The sequence below is a fragment of the Notolepis coatsorum genome (assembly GCF_963971535.1).
Source record: "Notolepis coatsorum genome assembly, chromosome: 20".
Lineage (NCBI taxonomy): Eukaryota > Metazoa > Chordata > Actinopteri > Aulopiformes > Paralepididae > Notolepis > Notolepis coatsorum.
Window position 1 is genome coordinate 58,938,696 of NC_140184.1, and position 13,148 is coordinate 58,951,843.

A 13,148-nucleotide genomic window follows, 5' to 3' on the forward strand; every position below is an offset into this window, starting at 1 on the left:
TAGCTAATTAAAATAATGACTCATGAAACATTTGAATTTGGATCTTAAGCAACTTTAAATCAAAATGTATTTGAACAATACAACAATCACTCATAACAAGATAAATAAATTAAATAATACAAATTAAAGTGGAAGCGTTTAAATAACTATAAAAAAATATATAGCAGACTTCTTAGCTTAACATTCCAGGGAACTAATGGGATACCTGGGATGTTGTTTGGTAGACAAAGCAACTCTGAGGTCATGCTCAATGTCCAATCTGTTCCTCTGCTTTGTCTTCAGCTGGACCAGAGCTGAGAAGCCACTTTCACAAAGATAGGTAGTGCAAAAAAATGACTAATCGACGCAAAAATTCTGCGTCGACGAGTTTTTATGATCGACGTCGTCGATTATGTCGACTAATCGTTGCAGCCCTACTACCAAGAGGAGAGCGAGAAGGGGTGTGGACCAGCATCGAAGCACTGTTGCGAGAAGAACCCAACAGGCCACTCCAGAACCCACAGAGGAGCCAGCGAAGAAGAAGAGTCTCCTGCAGTTTGCTTCAGACTCTGATTCAGAGGATGAAGAGGGGGCTAACAGTGCTCTGGTCCTCTACAGAGCAGAGCCAACCATTTTTCTTAGGCCTTGTCCAGACGAAAATGATTTAGATATTTTTCGTTTCGTTTTCATTTAAAAAAAGGTTTCCGTAAAATAAATGTCTTTCCTGTTTTAGACGTCGCTTTTATTTTGAAAACCCCCGACCGGAAGTGTTGTCATTGTTTTCGATAACTTGTGTGGTCCGGTTATGTGCTTTTGAGCTGACGCTAGTTTCCAGAGACACACACCCAGGGCACGAAATTAACTTTTTGACTCACCGGCCAGTGGCGGGTAGATGGGAAGAATCTACCCGCCAAGCATATTTCTTACCTGCCACATTTCTTTTTATTCAATTTTTAAATTTTTAATTTTATATCATTTTTTTTTATAAAATATATATTATATAATCATACTTGTAGTTGTATTATCTGCGAGACATCGCCACCACGCAACAAGTCAAAATGCTCGCTATCTGCAAACAGCTCCACTGTCTGTGTGTATACTCGAGTAGCCTCCAGCTCCAGTAAGGATTCTCCCTATACTCTACATTCAGCAGCATGCAAGGATTCTCCGGCGCTGCAGCTGGATGCATCTCCGTCTGAGTCGCGTAGTTGATGATGTCACCACTAGACTAAGATGTCAACAGAACACACGGAGCCTGGTGGATGCATGAAGCGATATAAATAAATATAGTCAAGTTAGACCGCGCTCACAAGTTCTCACACTGGGTGCTGTAATCCCATACAGTTCAGTATATCAAAAAGCAGGGTAGCCGGACCAGCACTCACAGGTTCAATGTTTTTTAATGGCAGCCTGAATAAATAGCAGACATGTTTCGGACAATGTCCTTCTTCAGTGATATGGCTAGCGATATAAATACCGTAATTCCTCTAATAGTAACCGGGTCTCAAATACAAGCCGGGTCTCTATTAATGGCCGGGTGCGCTCTTGAGCTAAGCAATTATAAGCCGGCCTCCTAATACAAGCCGGGTTACTAATATACTGAGCTGCATACTGAGCTAGTTACTTGATTTCACTTTGAAAACGTTGAAATGACCAGTGACCACCTGTAATTGCACTGTTTACTATTTCATACAGTACTTGGTTTCAATAAATGAACCCAGTACATTTTACTGGGTTCAAACTGACACAAAATGTTGATTTATTCATTATGATCCGTTTGAAAATTTGAAATATAGGCCTCCCTCTTATACAGGCCTCCTCCTAATACAAGCCTGGTACGCGCTACAGTTGAAACAAATACAAGCCGGGGTTACTATTAGAGGAATTACGGTAAACCAATAGCCAATAAATGTGAAGTTATCTTTCAACCCCTGTTGTCAAGCCTCGTTAATATAACCCTTTTCCTCACTAATGGAACTGGTTTTGTGGACTTGCTGACGGTGCTTTGAGCGTTTCCAGGATTAGCAGCTAACGCTAATTAGCTTAGCTTAGTTAGCTCCCTACAGTGCAAGCAGGCGCCACGGGCAGTCGGGCAAAGTAAAATATATTGTTGGTTTCCTGTTGGTTGTCAGTTTGGCCATGGGTAGGTAGGGAATATTTTTTATTTTTTATTTTATTCTTTCCCACGGCGACTATGGATAGGGAATTTCTTTATTTAATTAAAATGTTCACAACAACATGGATGCATGTACTCTGCCAGCATGTTTAATATCCATAATACTAAATGTTTGACTAAGATTTCTATGAAACTTTATTCGTAAAAAAAAAAAAATCTGATTTTTTTTTTTTTATTATTATAATTTAAAATAAAAACTCATAACATATATTGGGTCGCACCTAAATCGGCAGGGTCGGTCGGCAACCGGAAACCAACTATTCATTTTGTTAGGACAGAAGAGTAGTGGATGTGACATCGGTAAACAAGCCACAAATTAGGCCTGTCGTAAGACCAAAACACACTGCAGTTTTAATTATTTTGTAGCGACTCCATCTTCTCTCTCAACGGGTCGACCTCCAACCTAATTTCCTCTGTCATTGCCTATCTGTCAGGGACTATTTTGTGACCCGCCAAATGGCGGACAGACCTCTCAGTGGCACTCGCCAAACCTAAAATCTGGTCGCCAATGGCGGGCTCTAGTTTTGGGCCCTGCACACACTAGTGTTGTCAAAAATATCGAAGTATCGATACATATCGATACTGAATATTTAAAACGGCTTCGATACTCATTTCCCGAAGTACCGATACTTTCTGCAGTATCGGTACCAGCTGGCGAGTGTTCTACCGCAAGTTGTTGACGGCAACGCGCTGTTCAGAGCGCTCAGCGCGCTTGCTCCCCGGTTCCTCCGAGTCCAGCCCTCCCCCTCACAGAGTCACAGAGAGCCGTCTTCTTCAGTTAGTAAACAAACATTTTAGCTGAAGATGGTAAATGCAGAGCCTCCGCAACTTGTGCTTGTGGATAAAGAAAACAGCAGAAGTGCTGTTTGGAGTAGGCTTGGGCGGTATCCTTATTTTCAAACCGGCAAACCTTTATGTTATAATACCCCGGTGCACGGTATTTGACGGTATGACTTTCATTTTCATCAGCGGGGGGGGGGGGGGTGTTACGTGTTACCAAGTAAACAAATCATCGTCAGCTCTCAGAATGATAGTCCCGTCCCGCACCGGTAGAAGCCCGCACCGTTTTAGCGTTAGCATCTAGCCTATAGCCATGGCAGACTATTTGATTCCTTAAGGGCTAGAAATTGCCTGGGTTTTGGTCATATGCTCCCGAAATGCTCCCGTTGTTTGGCTACTTCTATGTGCAGTAAAAACTACTCGAATGCTTTATAACCTAGCCATTGATTTAGTTCAGGGTAATCCAAGATTAGCCGCAGAGCTAACGCTACTAACGTGAGCTAACGCTATTTATTCAAGCTCAGTAGCTCACAGAGAGAGATAAACAGCTGACAGCGGATAGTACAGGACGGTACAAATACAATAAAAAGGCGGGTGGGGGCTGTTGTGTAAACCTTGTACTCTTTAGTTCACATATAATAAGAGACTGATTGCTCCACAAGGACCACAACAACACTGCTCTCGTCACAACGCTTTACGGTATTTTCACAGCACTGTCGCAACATTACACCGTTGTGACCCACTCGCTCCACTAGAGCGGTCTCGCCCTCTGCTGGCGAGTGTGTGCACTACACTCAGTGTGTGCACTACACTCAAAACTCCGTTTCACTGTTATAGAAACTGAAGCGCATCTGTGATTTTGACGGTGACGGACGGTATTGAAAATCAATACCGTAGGTATTTCTAAATACCCTGGTATACCTTAATACCGTCATACCGCCCAAGCCTAGTTTGGAGGTACTTCGGGTTTCAAGTAAACAACGAAGGACAAGCTACAAATGCCCCAATGATATTTGCAAGCGGTGTTAGAGCAGTGCCAGCGCCGATCTCCATAAAGAAATTAAAGAGGTTCGTGACAGCTGCTCTTTCAACGTCACTGTGACTGAAGCATTAAACCATTAACTCTAGTTTAATACATGATACGTTGTCTACTGATGGCGCATAATATCAACAGCTGATTCGTTGTAACGTTACAGCTACCAGCTAACGTTAGCTACTGCTAGCTCCATTAGCTTAGCTGGCTACTTGTATAATTACTGCATGGTAACGGAGTAACGTTAACGTTTAAACGTTATGTCGAGGTCATACAATACTACAGTCGACATAAGGTTAACGTTACCCCGTTTCCATCAAGTGTTTAAATAGCAGCAATCTTGTTGAAAATGTAACGTTACTAAAATGCTCCAAGCATAGCCTCTCTCTCTCTCTCTATCGCTACCCCTCTCTCTCTCTATCTACCGCTACCTCTCTCTCTCTCTCTCTCCTCTCGTTATCTTTAAATAAAAACGAAACTGTAATATAAACAGTTCAGTTTGTCAGGTACATGCAACACAGATTACAGTGTTTACATCTGTCTGCTTGAGAAAATACCATGTTCTGCATTTGCAATAAAAATGATTGAAGTGAGATGAAGTTATTTTTAAATGTGTGATCTAAAGATAAACAAAGGGTTTTAAAATTGTTATATTTATCTTCTCTTATAGTACCAGAGAGAAGCTAAATTTGAAGCTAAATTAGTTTAAAAATATATATATATATTATTTTTTTTTATATCGAAATAATATCGAAGTATCGATACTTTTCAAGGTATCGTATCGAAGTCGAAATTCCAGTATCGTGACAACACTAGCACACACCGTGGCGCAAATGCAGCTACACGAGGAGGAGGAAGAGCTGCTGATTTTAATCGGCAGGAGAGAGAGAGCGCTCAAAGCTGTATATAATATAATAGCCCTGTGGTGCGGTCAGAGGCAGCTCAAACTACCTGTGTTGTATTAAATTAATTGATTGATGTTTAACTTGTCTGTGTCCAGTCCTTTCGACTAGAAAACGTTATTTAACGTTACCTCAGGATACCACTGTAATTGTAGCAAAAGTTGTCTGTATTTTTTTGTATCCTCTTTTTCTCCGCCTGATTTTCAATGCTTTTCTCCCCATCTCAATTTAGTCGTTATGCCAATTCCCCCCCTCCTCTACCTGGTTGTTGTGCGCATGTTCCCCCTACTGGTCGGTACAAGGGAACCCTGAAGTCTACCACATGCTTCCTCCGACACATGCGGAGACAGCCAGCGGCTCTCTTTTCACCTGGCAGCGAGGACTCTCATTGGTGAAGTGTAACGTGTTGGAGGCAGCGTTTCCGTTAGCCGGTAATTACTGGTATTTGACCGGCAAAATCTGTTGAAGTCCGACATATTTAATCTCTCCGGTCATAATGTCTGGTGAAAATAATTCCCTCTAAACACAATTAGATTATTTGAATTGTATTAAAATAGGCTAAAATTAAATAGCCTATGCGATTAACGAAACAATCATTACATTTGTCGTTGCTTCACCAAGCAGCCGGTCTAATAATGACATCCTTTTGTCAGCGCGAGCTGGCTGCTGATATATTTGCGAGAAGCATGGCTTGGCAGGGTGCAGTACTCCAATTCAGCCATTGGCAATTCAGCTGTTGGGTGGGGGCGCTGCTGACACCGCTGCTCTGCTCTGCCTGCTCCATGCTTCACGTAAATATATCAGCAGCCAGCTCGCGCTGACAACAGCGATGTCATTATTAGACCGGCTGCTTGGTGAAGCAACGACAAATGTAATGATTGTTTCGTTCATCGCATAGGCTATTTAATTTTAGCCTATTTTAATACAATTCAAATAGTGCTTAGAGGGAATTATTTTCACCGGACATTATGAGCAGCACCAAGTCGTTGGGAGGTGGAGATATACATCACGGCGCAAACCCACGATAATGTTGCCGTCTCTCTCTGCCAAATTTCTCAGTTCTTCGCTTGATATAATTAATACAAATGTCCAATATAACGGAATTCGTTAGCTCATAAAAATGTGATTATAACAGACTGCTGTTTATTAAGGTCGGGCAGACTGCCCACCGACACCTCAAGTCGGCAGCAGCACGAAGTCTCGAGGGACTTATTTTATTTGGAATATATTAATGACTGTATATACGCAAAAGTAGCCTAGTTTTAAGTTAAAATATTATAAATGCCTTGATGATGTCATTCTTTATATAGGCCTATCAATTGTTTTTAAGCTCAATAAACTCTGACCGGAATTTATCCCATTTGTTGGGGAGATTGAAATCTACCGGACACTCAGACCTGCAAAAAAAAATTCTAACGGAAACCCTGGTTGGAGGTCACGCTGCCTTCACCACTTCCTGCCTTTCGTGAGCAGACGCCCAGACCTGACCTGTAGGCGTCGCTGTCCACAACGCCAGATTCCCACTCACGACTTCCCTCCCGCTAACTCAGCCAAACGAGTTAGTATGACGATCGGCCCAAGCCGCAGGCAATGCTGACTCCGGGAGTCGAGACCGCAGCCTCTTGCATTGGTGACGAGCGCAATCGCCGCTACGCCACCCGACCGCCTTAAAGTTGTCTGTATTTAACGTTACCTCAGGATACCACTGTAATTGTAGCAAAAGTTGTCTGTATTTAACGTTACCTCAGGATACCACTGTCTATTGTATTTAGTTGGTTAGCCATTTAGCTAATGTTGATAGCATAGCATCAACGCTGGCTGGCTACAGCTCAACACCAGCCATGGGAATACTATTTACTAAATTATGGAGGCTTTTTAATCGTCAAGGTAAGAGAGGATTTGTCATGATCAACTGAAGGCATATGCTATGGAACAGTATGTGCTTGGCTACTACTTGGGTTTTCAGAAAAAGTACATTTAGCTGTAAAAGCCCTGTAACTGTAAAATAGCTTCTGTAACACTGTAAGGGAGATATCAATCTGTTGCAACGGTGGTTGTGATGTTGGCTGAGTTTGCACATGCGGGTTAACACATTAATTGCCAATCATGAGTTTACTCGTTATTGGCTGCCATGCGTTGAGTGCCAACAAACTCATTTTTATGATTGTTATTTCTTTTATTCGCTATTGGCATTCATAATTCATCCAGGAAGCCTCCGGGAGCCAGCTGGACCCTGTCTGATATTGCAACGCCTCAATACCGCCACCTGGTGGATTTCGGGCGAGTTACACTCCACTCTAAACCGGAAGTGGCGCTCTGTGCATCGGGGAAAAAGCTCCGCCAGAGATATCTTGTAACGTGGATCAATATACACACCTCGAGTGCATGGGATCGATTTCGAGACGCAAGAATCAATATGCTTTCGGCGTTTATTGCGTCATACAAAACGGAAAATGGATCTAGCAGATCAACATCAAATAATTGGGAAAAAAAATCTCCAGACGCATCGGCCAGAGGTATCCAACGTTATTTCCAGCTCGATTGTCCCATTTATTTCATTGCAATCCATCTGATCAACGTATGGTGTCTTACTAAAGAAAGCCATTACTGACAATCAAGGAATTATAAAACGACCCCCCCCCCCACCCCTTTCCTTCACGCATGATGGAGCATAATGTATAGCGATCATATGCATTTGAAATTTTTAATATAGCGTGTATAGGGACGAAACGCCAATCGATAATGTATAATACGCGACGCGGCCTATAACGCACATTCTAAAAATTACTGCTATACACTCTAAAAACATACTTATATTCTCGACGGTACTAACACGAGAATGGAAAAATATTACGTTCCCACATCCGGAACGATAGATACCCGATGTTGAATGGGCCATAGTAATGTCGATATAGCTATAATATTTAAAAAGTTATAGCCCAGCAAAGAAGGTGAGCCACTCCATAGGGTTACAGCACTGGCAGAGAGTGGTAAAGATGGGCATACTGCGTGGCACCCAATGTGTTAAGGGAGAGGTGGGCTATCGCGTCATCGGTGACGCAAGGGGGGCGTCTTCAGAATTGCGCACTCTGGGAGCCGGTCTCAGAAAGTAGCGTCTTCAGGCTGCCAGAACGCAGTTCCGTGTGGACGAAAGGTGCATACGATCAAATACATTGACCGATACGACCGAAATCGGTTTAGTCTGGACATGGCCTAAGTCTGGTTTGTTCATACAGAATATTCCAATGATCAACTTTTCTGGAATGTACTTGAAAGTACTATGTTTTACTTTTATCTCGAAAGTGCTTGAGTTTACAAAAGGCCCTTTGCGCTATATTTATATATTCCTAAAATTGCTGCACTTTGTTAAAAATTGCATTGATCTGGTGGTCTGTGTAGTAGCTAATAAACAAGATGTTGCTGCTTAAACGTATGTATATTCAATTGATTCACTCGTATACCAAAATCCATTTGAATTGAAAAATGTTGCTTTTCGCATCAAATATTGATATGCGTTTAAAATGTGATTAATTTCTATTAATTAACTATAAAGTCTTGAATTAATTTGATCAAATGTTTTAATCGAGTCCCACCACTACTTAAAATATATACACTAGCTGCTTAAACTAGACTATCATCATTTGCAACCTTTTAAAAATGTCAGTGTCTAAATTGTACTGGGTGGCCCCCTGCCCGTAACCTGAATACAGTTCCTATCAAACCCCTACTTTGAAATATCATGTAACTTTCAATCCTTTGTTTAATGAAACACCAGAGATGCACCCACAAACCCCAGCTCACTACTTATCCATCTCATAAAGGTCATGACAAGTCACCCAAACATGGCACAAAGACTTCTCCAGTCCACAAATCTAATTACAGGCAGCATTATCTGACTGTGAATGATAAAGTAAGCATTCAAAGGCAGGCTCATTTGAAACAGCCACATTCCTCCGACATTCTATGAGAAGAAATCTTCTGACTAGCAGGTCACTTTCTTTTTTAATTTCCGAACTGCATTGGCCCCAACAGGAAACACATTCCACATGACCTCAGAAGGCTGTGATTTCTGCTTAGACTAGTGCAGCCCCGCAGAGAAGTGGGCCAACGTTATTTATTAATGCAGTCGAGCCAAGCCAATCTCCACTGAAGTGGAAGTCCATGACAATCCTATACTATCACGAAGTGCAATAGTTCAATATCACTATCTACCTAGTTACGTTACTAGATCATGGCTATTATTCACAAAAAACACAGCCTCGTTTTCTAGGCGTTTTGACGCAATGGATCAAGAAGGGTTGGTGGACTTAAATCAGCTTAATTAAAAAATAAATTGCATTGGGAGACAATATCAAAGCTGCAGATTAGCTAACTCTCCCATGTAGAGCTACAACAAGCCAGTAATCCCCCTTCGCCACGGCTGTAAAGCACGACCACCTCCCCTTGGGACAGACAGGTAGAAGAAGTCTGCAAACTAGTTGGTTATTATGTTTACAGGTTTACCATCGAATCATCAGATCACTATTTAGCAGGAAGACGCAGTGGAATCCCCGCACGCGCAGTTCGCCAGTTTCATCGAAACTCTCGCGGACAAGTCACGGGAACACTATGTCGCAAGCTATTAATACGGCCTTTTAACGCCCTAAATACAACTCGCCTGACGAGTGACCCTCCGAGGCACCAGCGCATCAACAGCTAAACGCTGAAAAACAACAGTTAACACATAAACACGGCGGACATGACCTAGCTGAGCGGTATCATATCTCCCCCCCAGTTTGACACGGCAGGGCCGGGTTCAGCTCCATATCTCGGGAGCTAGGAAGTCTAAGCAGCAAGCTAGCGCGTAGCTACGCTACTAGCTCTCTGCGACACGGTTGTCAGCGTTGAGAGAGAGAAAGCACGTTAAAATGTTACTGGCACGGTCGAATTCTGATACGAGCAATGCAATACTAATGATAACTGTACATTGAAATCAGAAGACTTACCAGAGTTTCAGCTAAACCCAATATAAAGAACTAGTTAATCACCGCATCGCTTACCAGCTATAGGCATCCACCCTCTTGACAGCGAATCCCCCGTCTGTCTGTCTGTGTACATCGGATGAGACGTTGCTCTGTCTAAACGGGAGGGGCGCTCTTCTTCACTCCAGGCGTTCACACGGATCAGCGGCGCCAGAGAGAGACATGGCAAAAGTTAACACTCCTTGTGTAAAAAAAAAAATAACACTCCTTGTGTCAAAAGACGCGAAACAACTCATATTGTATTTGTATCGGCGAAAGCAATAGCAAAGGGGGTTGCCTTGGAAGTATTTGTCCTGATTCCCGGCTGTTTTTGATTCAACTTTTCAACTACAATGCGCTGATGCCCCCTCGTGGTCGTTAAAATGTACTGCGTGCTGGGTGTCTCTCAACGTCAATACTATATATCGAACACTAGAGGGCGGGAAAAGCTTAGTATAGGCCTATTTTTTCTTCATTCTGTCAGAGATTGATTGATTGAAAACTTTATTAACAGATTGCAGAATGGGTACAGTACAGTACAGCTCAATACATACAATTGTTAAGGGGATGCAGACCAGAGAAAGACTTTCGTCTTGTTTACATCAGGGTCCCCCATTTTCAATTCATCATAACATATATGACATACATGACATACAGATAGACAGTACTGCTACATTTATACATTTATGACATATCAGATTTGCAAATACAGTACTGTTTGTGATACAAAAGTGTCCAGAAAGAGTGTATATACATTTGACGTAGAAACTGTACATTGGAGGAGGTTGGGTGGGTGGGGTGCGGTGGGGTGGGGTTGGGTGGGTGGGGGCTGTACATTGGAGGTGGGGGGGGGGGGGGTTGGGTAGGGGGGACACACACATTTTACACTGTACATTGGAATACTGACAAAGCCTTACTTGGTCATTTACTGTACAACTAGGTTAGGACATTTGTAGGGGCCAGTTTCGAATTGCAGTCTCACGTAGGTGTTTTTTGAGAGTGTTTTTGAAAGTGGGTAGTGATTCACATTCCTTTACAGCTTTAGGTAGGGCGTTCCACATTGATGTGGCATAATTGCGAAACGTGTTTAGTCCCTTGTTTGAGCCGAATCTGGGTTTTACATGATTTGTGGAGCTCCCTCTGGTGTTGTGATCGTGGTATTCACTGACCTTTGGGAAGTATTTTGACATGTACATGGGTACCTTGGTCGCGTAGTGTATCTTGTAGACCAGGCCCATTGCAAGTTGCTGTACTCTGTCGTCTACTCTAAGCCATCCTAGGTTGTCAAAGTGGGCAGGGGTGAGGTGGGTTCTAGGAGTCAGGTCAAGCAGTAGTCTGACTAGCTTGTTTTGAGATGTTTGTAATTTGTTTTTTAGTGCCTTTGAGGTGCTTTGGTACCATGAGGTGCAAGCATAGTTGTAGTACCCTTGAATGAGTGCTCCTGCTAGACGCAGGGGTGTCAAACTCATTTTCACAGAGGGCCACATCAGCATTATGGTTGCCCTCAAAGGGCCAACGACCGTATAAATGTTAATGTAATGTAAAATAAATGTAGCTACTCATTTACATATTGTTAAACATGTTGTTTCTGTATTTATTACTTATTCAAGTTATACATATTGCATATGCATTTGCATAGATGTGAAAATATATGTTAGCTTATGTTATTTTAACAAATAATTTTAGTTTATCAGAACCCCATATTACTCCATCAATCAATGATCAAACCATTCAAGTAAATAACAAAGAAGAATATCATCAAATACAAGCTATGACATTAAGTTTGTTCAAAACCTTTTTGTCACAGTCAAGAGGGGCAGAACTAACACCTGTGAGCTGCAAAGAACACGTGGGACAGATGTAGCAGATGTTACAAAAACAAATGGCTGCACACAACCTTGCAGAGGCCATACATCCAACTAATGGAAGATAGTTTAATTAACTTTAATTAACAGATTGCAGAATGGGTACAGTACAGTACAGCTCAATACACACAATTGTTAAGGGGATGCAGACCAGAGAAAGACTTTCGACTTGTTTACATCAGGGTCCCCCATTTTCAATTCGTAATGAAATTGCTATTATGTGTCTGCATGAACACACAACTGTAACTGTACTCAAAAATAACAAAATAAGGGTTGTCTCAGTTCACAACTATATTGGTCAAGTTTTGGGTGGGACTTGTTTGCGTCCCTACAGCTTCTTATTCAATTGAGCGAGATGCTCGGTTATGTCACACAGCCAGCTTGCATCTGACAGTTCAGACAATATTTCTTCAACCCTTTGTTACCTATTCCGCCTGGATCTTTTTTGTATTTTGGGCTGTAAAATTGTCAAAGAATGTCTGAGGAGTAAGTGCTTTTGGCTTTTTTCCTTTGTTACTTCATCAATACCTCAGATGTTCAACACACATGTATGTGTAAGAATGTGTAATAACTAAGGCTGTCAAAGCTTTATTAACGCATTAACCCACAATTATTTTAACACCGCTATTTTTTAACCCAAGATTAATGTAAAAAAACAAAAAACAAAAAAAAATTTAACCAGAGCTCTTGGGGGGCCACATCAAATGACGTGGCGGGCCGCATTTGGCCCGCGGGCCGTGAGTTTGACACCTATGTGCTAGAGTCTTCAGGGTATTGTTGTTTACCAGAGAGGAGATCCGGTACAAGAATCGAGTTCGTTGGTTGACTTTTTTTTATTACATTGGATGCCATTTTGTCACAGGAAAGATTAGCCTCTAGGATGGAACCCAGGTAGGTAATTTCATCTTTCCTTGTGACAATATTGTCACCCACTGTAACCGAGAAGCCGTCGGTCTTGCTGAGTTTGTTATTTGAACCGAAGAGAATGGACTCTGTTTTGCCCATGTGTAATGATAGTTTGTTGTCTGCGAGCCATATGCAGATTTTGCCTAGTTCCGAGCTGAGGTTTGAATAGACTTTCTTTTACCCCGTACAAATGTGAGGGTTATGTGGAATTATACACTTTTGGACAATTGGATTTAATACATTGGGGCAGTTTTCTTATAATAAATTAACTGAATTGTATCATAGGCCAGTGGTTCTCAACCCTTTTCACACCAAGGACCCCCAAAATAATACACAGTAGACTGTGAACCCCAATTTGATACGATTTGACCTCAGGGACCGGGACCCCCATCTGAGAATAATAAAAAAAATAAAAATTAACACGTTTACATTGAATCTAGAATTTTACAAGTATTTATTCAGTATTCAGTATTAGGGATCTGAAACCTATGACCAGAATATTCATTC

The 13,148-nt window shown here is 41.9% G+C and overlaps 1 protein-coding gene across 1 annotated transcript in view; it reads right to left on the reverse strand.

Annotated features, from left to right (window-relative positions):
* garre1 (granule associated Rac and RHOG effector 1) overlaps positions 1–9,961 on the reverse strand; it is a 101,867-nt gene extending 91,906 nt beyond the window's left edge. Inside the window, exon 1 of the mRNA XM_084337799.1 lies at positions 9,910–9,961. The gene's annotated coding sequence lies outside the window, so the exon portion shown is untranslated. The remainder of the gene's footprint in view (positions 1–9,909) is intronic.
* Positions 9,962–13,148: the final 3,187 nt, after the last annotated feature.